A 16,064-nucleotide genomic window follows, 5' to 3' on the forward strand; every position below is an offset into this window, starting at 1 on the left:
ACAGGTGCAATTAATGCAAAAGTTTGTGCCACGAAGTCACGTTGTAATTTTTCGCAACGAACGCACCTGATCCACCCCATTGGACCCTAAACTAATGTTTTGATGTGTTTCATAGTATTTGGGTGCATTTGGGATCGTTTCGTAAGTGCATGAAAATTGGTTCAAAACATACTGAACTGGTGCAATTAATTCAAAAGTTCGTGCCACGAAATAGCATTATAATTTTTGTTGCGAAAGCACCCATTCCACCCCGTTGTACCCTAAACTAATGTTTCCATCCGTTTCGTAGTATTTCGGTGCATTTGGGATCGTTTTGTAACTGCATGAAACTTGTTGCAAAACAAACTGAACTGGTGCAACTAATGCAAAAGTTCGAGCCACGAAGTCACATCGGGATTTTTCGCAAGGAACGCACCCAATCCACCCCCTTGTACCATAAACTAATGTTTGGGTTCGTTTCGCAGTATTTGGGGGCGTTTGGGATAATTTTGTAACAGCATGAAACTTGTTACAAAACATATAGAACTGGTGCAATTAATACAAAAGTTCGTGCCATGATGTCACGTCGGGATTTTTCGCAACAAACACACCCAATCCGCCCCATTGGACCCTAAACTAATGTTTTGGTCGTTTTTGTAATATTTGGGTGCATTTGGGATCATTTTGTACCTGCGTGAAACTTGTTTCAAAACAGACAGACCAGGTGCAATTAATGCAAAAGTTTGTGCCATGAAGTCACGTTCTAATTTTTTGCAACGAACGCCCCTGATCCACCCCATTGGACCCTAAACTAATGTTTCGGTGTGTTTCATAGTATTTGGGTGCATTTGGGATCGTTTTGTAACTCCATGAAACTTGTTGCAAAACAAACTGAATTGGTGCAATTAATGCAAAAGTTCGTGCCACGAAATAGCATTGTAATTTTTTGTAGCGAAAGCACCCAATCCACCCCGTTGTACCCTAAACTAATGTTTCCATCCGTTTCGTAGTTTTCGGTGCATTTGAGATCGTTTCGTAACTGCATGAAACTTGTTGCAAAACAAACTGAACTGGTGCAATTAATGCAAAAGTTCGTGCCACGCAATAGCATAGTAATTTTTCGCAACCAATGCACCTGATCCACCCCGTTGGACCCTAAACTCATGTTTTGGTGTGTTTCATTGTGTTTGGGTGCATTTGGGATCGTTTCGTAACTGCATGAAACTCGGTGCAATACGGGGTGAGCTGATGCAATTAATGCAAAAGTTCGTGACATGAAGTCACGTCGGGATTTTTTGCAACGAACGCACCCAATCCACCCTATTGGACCCTAAACTAATGTTTCAATGCGTTCATAGTATTTCAGTGCATTCGAGATTGTTTTGTAACTGCATGAAACTTGTTGCAAAACAAACTGAACTGGTGCAATTAATGCAAAAGTTCGTGCCACGTAATAGCCTTGTAATTTTTCGCAACCAATGCACCTGATCCACTCTATTGGACCGTAAACTCATGTTTTGGTGCATTTCATTGTGTTTGGGGTGCATTTGGGATCATTTCGTAACTACATGAAACTCGGTGCAAACGGGGTGAGCGGGCACAATTAATGCAAAAGTTCGTGCCACGCAGTCACGTCGGGATTTTTTGCTACGAACGCACCCAATCCTCCCCATTGGACCCTAAACTAATGTTTCGATGCATTCGTAGTATTTCGGTGCATTTGGGATCGTTTCGTAACTGCATGAAACTTGTTACAAAACATACAGAACTGGTCCAATTAATGCAAAAGTTCGTGCCACGAAGTCGCATTGCAATTTTTCACAACCAACGCACCTGATCCACCACATTGGACCCTAAACTCATGTTTTGGTGTGTTTCATAGTGTTTGGGTGCATTTGGGTCATTTCGTAATATCTGCATGAAACTCGGTGCAATTAATACAAAAGTTCGTGCCACGAAGTCACGTCGGATTTTTCACAACGAACACACCCAATCCGCCCCATTGGACCCTAAACTAATGTTTCGGTCGTTTTTGTAATATTTGGGTGCATTTGGGATCGTTTCGTAACTGCATGAACCTTGTTTCAAAACAGACAGACCAGGTGCAATTAATGCAAAAGTTTGTGCCACGAAGTCACGTTGTAATTTTTCGCAACGAACGCACTTGATCCACCCCATTGGACCCTAAACTAATGTTTCGGTGTGTTTCATAGTATTTGGGTGCATTTGGGATCGTTTCATAACTGCATGAAACTTGTTGCAAAACAAACAGAACTGGTACAATTAATGCAAAAGTTCGTGCCACGCAATAGCATTGTAATTTTTTGCAACCAACGCACCTGATCCACCCCATTGGACCCTAAACTCATGTTTTGGTGCGTTTCATTGTGTTTGGGTGCATTTGGGATCGTTTCGTAACTGCATGAAACTCGGTGCAATACGGGGTGAGCTGATGCAATTAATGCAAAAGTTCTTGACACGAAGTCACGTCGGGATTTTTTGCAACAAACGCACCCAATCCACCCTATTGGACCCTAAACTAATGTTTCGATGCGTTCATAGTATTTTGGTGCATTTGGGATTGTTTTCTAACTGCATGAAACTTGTTGCAAAACAAACTGGACTGGTGCAATTAATGCAAAAGTTCGTGCCACGAAATAGCATTGTAATTTCTCGCAACCAATGCACCTGATCCACCCCTTTGGACCCTAAACTCATGTTTTGGTGCATTTCATTGTGTTTGGGTGCATTTGGGATCGTTTCATAACTGCATGAAACTCGGTACAAAACGGGGTGAGCTGGCACAATTAATGCAAAAGTTCGTGCCACGAAGTCACGTCGGGATTTTTTGCTACAAACGCACCCAATCCTCCCCATTTAACCCTAAACTAATGTTTCGATGCATTCGTAGTATTTCGGTGCATTTGGGATCGTTCGTAACTGCATGAAACTTGTTGCAAAACATACAGAACTGGTGCAATTAATGCAAAAGTTCGTGCCATGAATCGCGTTGTAATTTTTCGCAACCAACACACCTAATCCACCCCATTGGACCCTAAACTCATGTTTTGGTGTGTTTCATAGTGTTTGGGTGCATTTGGGATCATTTCGTAATAACTGATGAAACTCGTGCAATTAATACAAAAGTTCGTGCCACGAAGTCACATCGGATTTTTCACAACGAACACACCCATTCCGCCCCATTGGACCCTAAACAAATGTTTCGGTCATTTTTGTAATATTTGGGTGCATTTGGGATCGTTTCGTAACTACATGAAACTTGTTTCAAAACAGACAGACCAGGTACAATTAATGCAAAAGTTTGTGTCACGAAGTCACGTTGTAATTTTTCGAATCGAACGCCCCTGATCCACCCCATTGGACCCTAAACTAATGTTTCGGTGTGTTTCATAGTTTTTGGGTGCATTTGGGATCGTTTTGTAACTGCATGAAACTTGTTGCAAAACAAATTGAACTGGTGCAATTAATGCAAAAGTTCTTTCCACGAAATAGCATTGTAATTTTTCGCAACCAATGCACCTGATCCACCCCATTGTACTGTAAACTCATGTTTTGGTTCATTTCATTGTGTTTGGGTGCATTTGGGATCGTTTCGTAACTGCATGAAACTCGGTGCAAAACGGGGTGAGCTGGCGCAATTAATGCAAAAGTTCGTGCCACGAAGTCACGTCAGGATTTTTTTGCTACGAACGCACCCAATCCTCCCCATTTAACCCTAAAGGAATGTTTCGATGCATTCGTAGTATTTCGGTGCATTTGGGATTGTTTCGTAACTGCATGAAACTTGTTGCAAAACATACAGAACTGGTGCAATTAATGCAAAAGTTCGTGCCATGAAGTCGCGTTGTAATTTTTCGCAACCAACACACCTGATCCACCCCATTGGACCCTAAACTCATGTTTTGGTGTGTTTCATAGTGTTTGGTTGCATTTGGGATCATTTCGTAATAACTGCATGAAACTTGGTGCAATTAATATAAAAGTTCGTGCCACGAAGTCACATCGGATTTTTCACAACGAACACACCCAATCCGCCCCATTGGACCCTAAACAAATGTTTCGGTCGTTTTTGTAATATTTGGGTGCATTTGGGATCGTTTCGTAACTGCATGAAACTTGTTTCAAAACAGACAGACGAGGTGCAATTAATGCAAAAGTTTGTGCCACGAAGTCACGTTGTAATTTTTCACAACGAACGCACCTAATCCACCCCATTGGACCCTAAACTAATGTTTCGGTGTGTTTCATAGTATTTGGGTGCATTTGGGATCGTTTCATAACTGCATGAAACTTGTTGCAAAACAAACAGAACTGGTGCAATTAATGCAAAAGTTCGTGCCACGCAATAGCATTGTAATTTTTTGCAACCAACACACCTGATGCACCCCATTGGACCCTAAACTCATGTTTTGGTGCGTTTCATTGTGTTTGGGTGCATTTGGGATCGTTTCGTAACTGCATGAAACTCGGTGCAATACGGGGTGAGCTGATGCAATTAATGCAAAAGTTCATGACACGAAGTCACGTCGGGATTTTTTGCAACGAATGCACCCAATCCACCCTATTGGACCCTAAACTAATGTTTCGATGCGTTCATAGTATTTTCGTGCATTTGGGATTATTTTCTAACTACATGAAACTTGTTGCAAAACAAACTGAACTGGTGCAATTAATGCAAAAGTTCGTGCCACGAAATAGCATTTTAATTTTTCGCAACCAATGCACCTGATCCACCCCTTTGGACCCTAAACTGATGTTTTGGTGCATTTCATTGTGTTTGGGTGCATTTGGGATCGTTTCATAACTGCATGAAACTCGGTGCAAAACGGGGTGAGCTGGCACAATTAATGCAAAAGTTCGTGCCACGAAGTCACGTCGGGATTTTTTGCTACGAACGCACCCAATCCTCCCCATTTAACCCTAAACTAATGTTTCGATGCATTCGTAGTATTTCGGTGCATTTGGGATCGTTTCGTAACTGCATGAAACTTGTTGCAAAACATACAGAACTGGTGCAATTAATGCAAAAGTTTGTGCCACGAAGTCACGTTGTAATTTTTCGCAGCGAACGCACCTGATCCACCCCATTGGACCCTAAACTAATGTTTCGGTGTGTTTCATAGTATTTGGGTGCATTTGGGATCGTTTCGTAAGTGCATGAAAATTGGTTCAAAACATACTGAAATGGGGCAATTAATACAAAAGTTCGTGCCACGAAGTCACGTTGTAATATTTTGTAGCGAAAGCACCTAATCCACCCCGTTGTACCCTAAACTAATGTTTCCATCCGTTTCGTAGATTTCGGTGCATTTGGGATCGTTTTGTAACTGCATGAAACTTGTTGCAAAACAAACTGAACAGGTGCAATTAATGCAAAAGTTCGTGCCACGCAATAGCATTGTAATTTTTCGCAACCAACGCACCAGATCCACCCCATTGGACCCTAAACTAATGTTTCGGTGTTTCATAGTATTTGGGTGCATTTGGGATCGTTTCGTAACTGCATGAAACTTGTTGCAAAACATACAGAACTGGTCCAATTAATGCAAAAGTTCGTGCCACGAAGTCGCATTGCAATTTTTCACAACCAACGCACCTGATCCACCACATTGGACCCTAAACTCATGATTTGGTGTGTTTCATAGTGTTTGGGTGCATTTGGGTCATTTCGTAATAACTGCATGAAACTCGGTGCAATTAATACAAAAGTTCGTGCCACGAAGTCACGTCGGATTTTTCACAACGAACACACCCAATCCGCCCCATTGGACCCTAAACTAATGTTTCGGTCGTTTTTGTAATATTTGGGTGCATTTGGGATCGTTTCGTAACTGCATGAAACTTGTTTCAAAACAGACAGACCAGGTGCAATTAATGCAAAAGTTTGTGCCACGAAGTCACGTTGTAATTTTTCGCAACGAACGCACTTGATCCACCCCATTGGACCCTAAACTAATGTTTCGGTGTGTTTCATAGTATTTGGGTGCATTTGGGATCGTTTCATAACTGCATGAAACTTGTTGCAAAACAAACAGAACTGGTACAATTAATGCAAAAGTTCGTGCCACGCAATAGCATTGTAATTTTTTGCAACCAACGCACCTGATCCACCTCATTGGACCCTAAACTCATGTTTTGGTGCGTTTCATTGTGTTTGGGTGCATTTGGGATCGTTTCGTAACTGCATGAAACTCGGTGCAATACGGGGTGAGCTGATGCAATTAATGCAAAAGTTCTTGACACGAAGTCACGTCGGGATTTTTTGCAACGAACGCTCCCAATCCACCCTATTGGACCCTAAACTAATGTTTCGATGCGTTCATAGTATTTTGGTGCATTTGGGATTGTTTTCTAACAGCATGAAACTTGTTGCAAAACAAACTGGACTGGTGCAATTAATGCAAAAGTTCGTGCCACGAAATAGCATTGTAATTTCTCGCAACCAATGCACCTGATCCACCCCTTTGGACCCTAAACTCATGTTTTGGTGCATTTCATTGTGTTTGGGTGCATTTGGGATCGTTTCATAACTGCATGAAACTCGGTGCAAAACGGGGTGAGCTGGCACAATTAATGCAAAAGTTCGTGCCACGAAGTCACGTCGGGATTTTTTGCTACGAACGCACCCAATCCTCCCCATTTAACCCTAAACTAATGTTTCGATGCATTCGTAGTATTTCGGTGCATTTGGGATCGTTTCGTAACTGCATCAAACTTGTTGCAAAACATACAGAACTGGTGCAATTAATGCAAAACTTCGTGCCACGAAGTCGCGTTGTAATTTTTCGCAACCAACACACCTGATCCACCCCATTGGACCCTAAACTCATGTTTTGGTGTGTTTCATAGTGTTTGGGTCCATTTGGGATCATTTCGTAATAACTGAATGAAACTCGGTGCAATTAATACAAAAGTTCGTGCCACGAAGTCACATCGGATTTTTCACAACGAACACACCCAATCCGCCCCATTGGACCCTAAACTAATGTTTTCGGTCGTTTTTGTAATATTTGGGTGCATTTGGGATCGTTTCGTAACTGCATGAAACTTGTTTCAAAACAGACAGACCAGGTGCAATTAATGCAAAAGTTTGTGCCACGAAGTCATGTTGTAATTTTTCGCAACGAACGCACTTGATCCACCCCATTGGACCCTAAACTAATGTTTCGGTGTGTTTCATACTATTTGGGTGCATTTGGGATCGTTTCATAACTGCATGAAACTTGTTGCAAAACAAACAGAACTGGTACAATTAATGCAAAAGTTCGTGCCACGCAATAGCATTGTAATTTTTTGCAACCAACGCACCTGATCCACCCCATTGGACCCTAAACTCATGTTTTGGTGCGTTTCATTGTGTTTGGGTGCATTTGGGATCGTTTCGTAACTGCATGAAACACAGTGCAATACGGGGTGAGCTGATGCAATTAATGCAAAAGTTCTTGACACGAAGTCACGTCGGGATTTTTTGCAACGAACGCACCCAATCCACCCTATTGGACCCTAAACTAATGTTTCGATGCGTTCATAGTATTTTGGTGCATTTGGGATTGTTTTCTAACTGCATGAAACTTGTTGCAAAACAAACTGGACTGGTGCAATTAATGCAAAAGTTCGTGCCACGAAATAGCATTGTAATTTCTCGCAACCAATGCACCTGATCCACCCCTTTGGACCCTAAACTCATGTTTTGGTGCATTTCATTGTGTTTGGGTGCATTTGGGATCGTTTCATAACTGCATGAAACTCGGTGCAAAACGGGGTGAGCTGGCACAATTAATGCAAAAGTTCGTGCCACGAAGTCACGTCGGGATTTTTTGCTACGAACGCACCCAATCCTCCCCATTTAACCCTAAACTAATGTTTCGATGCATTCGTAGTATTTCGGTGCATTTGGGATCGTTTCGTAACTGCATCAAACTTGTTGCAAAACATACAGAACTGGTGCAATTAATGCAAAACTTCGTGCCACGAAGTCGCGTTGTAATTTTTCGCAACCAACACACCTGATCCACCCCATTGGACCCTAAACTCATGTTTTGGTGTGTTTCATAGTGTTTGGGTGCATTTGGGATCATTTCGTAATAACTGAATGAAACTCGGTGCAATTAATACAAAAGTTCGTGCCACGAAGTCACATCGGATTTTTCACAACGAACACACCCAATCCGCCCCATTGGACCCTAAACTAATGTTTTCGGTCGTTTTTGTAATATTTGGGTGCATTTGGGATCGTTTCGTAACTGCATGAAACTTGTTTCAAAACAGACAGACCAGGTGCAATTAATGCAAAAGTTTGTGCCACGAAGTCATGTTGTAATTTTTCGCAACGAACGCACTTGATCCACCCCATTGGACCCTAAACTAATGTTTCGGTGTGTTTCATAGTATTTGGGTGCATTTGGGATCGTTTCATAACTGCATGAAACTTGTTGCAAAACAAACAGAACTGGTACATTAATGCAAAAGTTCGTGCCACGCAATAGCATTGTAATTTTTTGCAACCAACGCACCTGATCCACCTCATTGGACCCTAAACTCATGTTTTGGTGCGTTTCATTGTGTTTGGGTGCATTTGGGATCGTTTCGTAACTGCATGAAACACAGTGCAATACGGGGTGAGCTGATGCAATTAATGCAAAAGTTCTTGACACGAAGTCACGTCGGGATTTTTTGCAATGAACGCACCCAATCCACCCTATTGGACCCTAAACTAATGTTTCGATGCGTTCATAGTATTTTGGTGCATTTGGGATTGTTTTCTAACTGCATGAAACTTGTTGCAAAACAAACTGGACTGGTGCAATTAATGCAAAAGTTCGTGCCACGAAATAGCATTGTAATTTCTCGCAACCAATGCACCTGATCCACCCCTTTGGACCCTAAACTCATTTTTTGGTGCATTTCATTGTGTTTGGGTGCATTTGGGATCGTTTCATAACTGCATGAAACTCGGTGCAAAACGGGGTGAGCTGGCACAATTAATGCAAAAGTTCGTGCCACGAAGTCACGTCGGGATTTTTTGCTACGAATGCACCCAATCCTCCCCATTTAACCCTAAACTAATGTTTCGATGCATTCGTAGTATTTCGGTGCATTTGGGATCGTTTCGTAACTGCATCAAACTTGTTGCAAAACATACAGAACTGGTGCAATTAATGCAAAAGTTCGTGCCACGAAGTCGCGTTGTAATTTTTCGCAACCAACACACCTGATCCACCCCATTGGACCCTAAACTCATGTTTTGGTGTGTTTCATAGTGTTTGGGTGCATTTGGGATCATTTCGTAATAACTGAATGAAACTCGGTGCAATTAATACAAAAGTTCGTGCCACGAAGTCACATCGGATTTTTCACAACGAACACACCCAATCTGCCTGATGGAACCCGCTGGGGTTTGCTCCCGATCTTTCGATGAGAGTGGGGGATAACTCGATTTGAGGAGGATCGATGTTGTGCTGCCCGACTACAACACCACAAGGGCTGCGCTGCGCCTTAGCGACAGTTACACCACCTCCAATTTGTGTTGTTCTTGCTGTGCCAAGAACAACCTTGAACCTGCAAGCAAATCGAAGAACAAGCAAGAACAAGTGGACAAGCAAACAGCACACAGACCTTGCCCAAAGGATAAATCTGATACACACGAAGTTGGGGTTCTGAATCAAGCAAATCGGGTGGTCTAATCGACACACGCGTTTACAAGGAAGTAGCAGCAGCTAAACTTACAACCAAACAAAACCCAAGTCTCAAATGGTGGCTGCTGGTGGTTTATATAGGTGGGGGAGCAGCCAAGAGGCGTGGGGGGTGTAAACCCTAACTTAAAATGGGCCCCTAGTGGGCTGAACTAGATACAAGGGCCTCAGCCCAAGACTGGAAGACTGAACGTCATTTTGGCGATTCTGCTTAGCTCCTTTGGAATTTCATCTTGAGGTTGGATCCATCTGAAAGTAGACTTCAGGAGCTTTCCAACAAGTACTCATGGGCTTCAAACAATATTCAGAGCTAAGAGTTATGGCCTTCCGAAGTTGCCCCTTCCTGGAGGTCCGAACTGGTATGGTCCGATCTGATCATCCACACTCGCTTTCTTGTCGTGTTTGCTCTCCCTCCAATCTGGTTCATGTCCCAAGTTCCTAAGAATAAGAAAAGCATCACAAGAATTTAGTAGTACCCCCATTCATGGATGATGGTTTATGGACAGCGAGGAACGAGTTTACCTGATAATTTAGCTCTCGTGCACGAGCTCTTGTCATTGGTCCTTGCTGCGTAGTAGGCATGGGTGTATCATTGGGAGGGATGTCCTCATCATCCTCCCCTTCTTGCATTTGAGTCGTCCTCGACTCAAGTTCATCTTCCTCACCCAAATATGATTTCAAATCTGTAATGTTAAATGTGGGGCTAACCCCAAATCTGCAGGCAACTCAAGTTTGTATGCATTATCATTGATCTTAGCTACAACTTTAAAAGGGCCATCAGCTCTCGGATGCAACTTTGACTTCCTCAAATCAGGAAACCGATCCTTTCTCAAGTGCAGCCAAACCAAATCACCTGGTTCAAAAGTGACATGCTTCTTTCCTCTGCTACCAGCAAGTTTATATTTAGCATTTATGGTTTCTATGGTCTCCTTTGTGGTCTCATGCATTTCAACATCAACTCACCACGTTGTTTAGCATCAAAATTCAATCTCTCAGAAGTTGGTAGAGGCAAAGGGGAGCAGCAAATCAATAGGGGCTCGAGGCACAAAACCATAAACAATCTCAAAAGGGCTCTTTTTAGTAGTAGAATGTTGTGAACGGTTGTAAGCAAACTCAACATGAGGCAAACATTCTTCCCACATTTTTATGTTCTTTTTCAAAATAGCCCTAAGCATGGTAGATAAAGTTCTATTCACAACCTCAGTTTGTCCATCAGTTTGGGGATGACATGTAGTGGAAAATAGCAGCTTAGTACCTAATTTAGCCCACAAAGTTCTCCAAAAATGACTAAGAAATTTTGCATCACGATCTGAAACAATTGTGTTTGGCACACCATGCAAACGAACAATTTCACGAAAGAACAAATCAGCAACATGAGTAGCATCATCGGTCTTATGACATGGTATGAAATGTGCCATCTTAGAAAATCTATCCACAACCACAAAAACACTATCCCTCCCCTTCTTGTTCTAGGCAGTCCTAAAACAAAGTCCATTGAAATATCCTCCCATGGTGCATTTGGAACAGGTAGAGGCATGTACAAACCATGAGGATTAAGGCGTGACTTAGCTTTTTGGCATGTTGTGCAGCGAGCAACAAATCTCTCCACGTCCCTCCGCATCTTGGGCCAAAAGAAATGATCAGCAAGGATGTCTTCTGTCTTCTTCACACCAAAGTGTCCCATCAGCCCTCCTCCATGTGCTTCCTGCAGTAATAACTAAACGCACGGAGCTAGCTGGAATGCATAGTTTGTTAGCTCTAAAAACAAACCCATCAGTTAGGACAAATTTGTTCCAAGTTTTCCCCTCCTTACAGTTCAGCAACACATCCTTAAAATCATCATCATGAGCATATTGTGCTTTAATCGTTTCCAAGCCGAAAATTTTGCAATCAAGTTGGGACAGCATAGTGTAACGCCTAGACAAAGCATCAGCAATGACATTCTCCTTCCCTTTCTTGTGTTTGATGACATAAGGGAAAGATTCAATGAATTCAACCCATTTAGCATGCCTACGATTCAGTTTTGCTTGACTTCGAATGTGTTTTAAGGACTCATGATCAGAATGTATAACAAACTCTTTGGGCCACAAATAGTGCTGCCAAGTTCCAAAGTTCGAACTAAAGCAAGCAATTCCTTATCGTAAGTAGAATAGTTCAAGCTAGGTCCACTCAATTTCTCACTGAAATATGCTACAGGCTTACCATCTTGCAGCAGCACGCCACCCAACCCAATTCCACTAGCATCACATTCAAGTTCAAATGTTTTATTGAAATCTGGAAGTTGGAGCAAGGGTGCATGAGTTAACTTATCTTTGAGCACGCTGAAAGCATCCTGTTGAGCTGCAGCCCAAGTGAAGGTAGTACCCTTCTTAGTGAGTTCATGCAACGGGGCTGCAATGGTGCTAAAGTCCTATCACAAAGCGACGATAAAATCCAGCAAGTCCTAGAAAGCTTCGCACTTGGGTGACCGTTGTGGGAACCGGCCAGCTGTGAATGGCTTCAACCTTGGCTTGATCGACTTGAATTCCCTAGCGGTGTCACAACATAGCCAAGAAAAGAGACTCGATCTGTGCAAAAGGTGCACTTCTCAAGGTTACCAAACAAACGTGCATCACGGAGAGCATCCAAAAACAGCACGCAAATGATCAAGATGGTCTTCTAGTGATTTGCTATAGATCAGAATGTCATCAAAATATACCACAACAAATCTGCCAATGAAAGCGCGTAAAACTTCATTCATTAATCTCATGAAAGTGCTGGGTGCATTAGTGAGACCAAAAGGCATGACTAACCACTCATATAGACCGAATTTAGTTTTAAACGCTGTTTTCCATTCATCTCCTAACTTCATGCGAATCTGGTGGTAACCACTACGCAAATCAATTTTCGAGAACACAATTGAGCCACTCAATTCATCAAGCATATCATCTAGCCTAGGGATAGGATGACGATATCTGATAGTTATGTTATTAATCGCTCGGCAATCTACACACATGCGCCAAGATCCATCTTTCTTAGGAACCAAAAGGATAGGAACAGCGCAGGGGCTCAGGGACTCACGCACGTAACCTTTGTCGAGCAATTCTTGCACTTGGCGCTGAATTTCTTTAGTTTCTTCAGGGTTGGTCCTGTATGGTGCACGATTGGGCAAGGAGGCCCCGGGAATAAGGTCAATCTGGTGCTCAATCCCACGAATTGGTGGCAGCCCCGGTGGCACCTCCTTTGGAAAAACATCCGCATACTCCTGCAAAAGTTTAGTGACAACAGGGGGCAAGGAAAGAGGTATGTCCTAAAGTGAAAACAAGGTTTGTTTGCAAATCAAGGCATAGCAAACAGCAGTGGTAGTATCAATCTCATCCAAATCAGATTTAGTAGCAATGAAACATGCCCCTTTCAGCTTGATCTCATTTCTGTTATCATGAACAGATTTGGCACTTCTCTTTTGTGCTTCTCAAGTTCGTTTGCCACAATCTGATTTTCACTTTTAGCCTGTTCCTGATTCTTCATTTTACTAGCTCTAGTAAGTTCATCTTTTAAAATTGCTTCAGGAGACATTGGATGCAACACAATCCTTTTATCATGGTGTTGGAAGGAATACTGATTTGATCTACCATGATGCATAGAATCTTTATCAAATTGCCATGGCCTTCCTAGCAGAATACTACATGCTTGCATTGGCACAACATCACATTCAACAACATCTTTATAGGATCCGATGGCAAGATTAATTCGCACAAGTTTTGTTACCTTTGCCTTACCGGTGTTATTCAGCCATTGAATGCAATATGGATGCGGGTGTGGTTGGGTGGTAAGCGCAAGCTTCCCCACCATGTCGCTGCTGGCCAAGTTGTTGCAGCTACCTCCATCGATGATCACTCGACACGAACGCTCTTTGATGACACACTTTGTTTGGAACAATGTGTGCCGCTGATTTTGCTCCGCTTTCTCCATTTGTGCGCTCAGCACACGCTGCACAATTAGGCTCTCATAGCGGTCGGCTTCAGCTGCATTAATATGTTCTTCCGAGCAGCCCTCACTTCCTGCATGGTCAGCCGCAAGCAATGCAAGTATATCTTCATCAAGTTCACTAGCAGATGAGTACTCACCATCATTTTTTACCACCAAAACACGCTTGCTTGGGCAGTCACGCATGACATGTCCAAATCCTTTGCAGCGGTGGCACTGAACATCTCTTGTTCTACCTGTGGATGCCACCGATGAAGTGGTTGCAGCAGGTTTTTGCGTTGTCTTTGCTGCTGAATTTGCAGGGTTGTCACGAGGCTTGTCGCTAGAAGGTGGGGCTGCTGTTCGAGCTGACGATGAATAAGGTGCAGCAACACATCCAGTTGATGGAATGCTTGAGCGGGGCTGCGTGGAAAAATTCCTCCCTGCAGAAATGTTAGTCCTGGTACTTGCACGTCGTCCCTGCACTTCCCTTTCAGCTTTGCAAGCAAGATGGAACAAACGGGTTATGTTAGTGTACTCTTTATAAGCAAGGATGTCCTGAATTTCCCGGTTTAACCCGCCCAAAAATCTAGCCATAGCAGGTTCCATATCCTCCTCTAAATTGCAGCGTAGCATGCCCATTTGCAGCTCTTGATAGTATTCTTCTACACTTTTAGTACCTTGTTTTAACTGCTGTAGCTGGTTTAAAAGATCACGTGCATAGTAAGATGGAACAAATCTAGCCCTCATAATCCGTTTCAAAGCATCCCAAGTTTGTGGCATGTTATTAGGATTTTTCTTGCCATGTTCTATCCACCAAACGGAAGAAAAATCAGTGAATTCACTAGTTGCAGCCCTAACACATGCATTTTCAGGAAAATCATGACAAGTAAATTTTTGTTCAACAGCCATCTCCCAAGTAAGATAAGCATCTGGATCATATTTACAATCAAAAGAGGGTATCTTAAATTTTATCTTACTGAAAGCAATGTCATTGTTATGTACCTCATGTGGACGTTGTCCACCCATACCTCGACGGTTACGACGTAGATGTCGCTGGCCTCGATCCTCAACTTCGGTGTCAGCAGCATAATCAGCACCTGAATTTTTTGCGCCGTCCTCATCCTCTTCGCCACGTCCTCTATGCTGATCATTCGTCTTCGCGTGGAGCTCATCAAAGCGCCTTAGAAGAGCAGCGAGACTCTTGTCCACGCGAGCAACCGTCGTCTCCAAACCTGCAAGCTTGGTGTTGTTGGAAATCTGTGCGGCCTCCATTTGCCCAATCTTCTCATTTATCACCTGCAAATCATTATCAATTCCAAGGGTGTACTCCCTCACTTGCTTTTGAAAATGTTGTACAATGCCTTTGGTGCGAGGTGTAAGCAGACCTCCACCATCCTCATCCTCACTCCCTACACCTGCCATGGTTAGCTTGCAGCAAACAAAGTCACAAGAAGTTGCCTACCAACTAAAGGAAATAGGTGGTGGCACACTATATGTTCACTCACACTTAGCCATTCAAGTTCTTACATGTTCTTACCAAGCAAGGCAGGAGGTGTCGGCAGCCAGCAAGAACAACACAAATGGTTGCACAAGCACAACCCCGTGATGTAGTAGATAATTTGTGGAGCTATAGGTGGCTGCAAACAAGGCAAATCAAGGTACAGCTAGAACCACATTAGTCAAAGCAAGTTGAATAGACATTCATTGATGGTCCTATGCTGGTCCTAATGCCAAATCAAGCTAGAGACGTGAGCCCGAACACAAATGTTGTCACACACCAAGACAGCAAGGAATGCAAGAAAACAACAGCTCTATTCCCTTCACTTTTTTTTCTCTTCTCTTCTCTTTTTTTTTGCTCTTTCTTTTTCAGGGGCTAAAACTCTTTTGAAAACCCAACAATCCAAACAAAGGGATTGCTGCACACAACTCCTTTGAAATCAGTTCCAACGTCTCAACTTTCAGACAGCAGGTCGCGAATCTCAAGTGCTATTGCGACGAGCTCAGAAGGAGTTAGGGAGCAAATTTAGATCCGTTGGAAAGAACACGAGATAACCTTTCCAGATTGTATTTAAACATTTGAATCGGACATGTAACACAAGATATAGGACTGTTTTCTTCCAGTGCTCAGATCTGGGAAGATGGATTCGTGGTGGCAGAAATGACAGCGGAAATATGAATAGATTTGGTGGATCTCGTGGTGACTAAAACGTGACCAGAACTCAAAACTCTAAAGATTGAACCACTAAGAACCAGCAACTAGCCCAAACAATGCAACTGAAAACTCAACAAGCAAAGAACTAAGCAGAACAGCAAAAGCTCAAACTTGTTGGTGGGATTTTCAGATCTAGCCTATTTTTGTGTAGTTTTCTGGACTGTAGGTAAAGGAATGGGTAGAATCTCTCACCGAAAAAAACCTTGCTCTGA

At 42.8% G+C, this 16,064-nt stretch overlaps 1 pseudogene; it reads right to left on the reverse strand.

Moving 5' to 3' along the window:
* Positions 1–11,332: 11,332 nt before the first annotated feature.
* On the reverse strand, positions 11,333–15,062 carry LOC120694388 (annotated as a pseudogene).
* Between the last annotated feature and the right edge of the window lie 1,002 nt (positions 15,063–16,064).

This window comes from Panicum virgatum, unplaced genomic scaffold, assembly GCF_016808335.1.
Source record: "Panicum virgatum strain AP13 unplaced genomic scaffold, P.virgatum_v5 scaffold_5410, whole genome shotgun sequence".
Classification (NCBI taxonomy): domain Eukaryota; kingdom Viridiplantae; phylum Streptophyta; class Magnoliopsida; order Poales; family Poaceae; genus Panicum; species Panicum virgatum.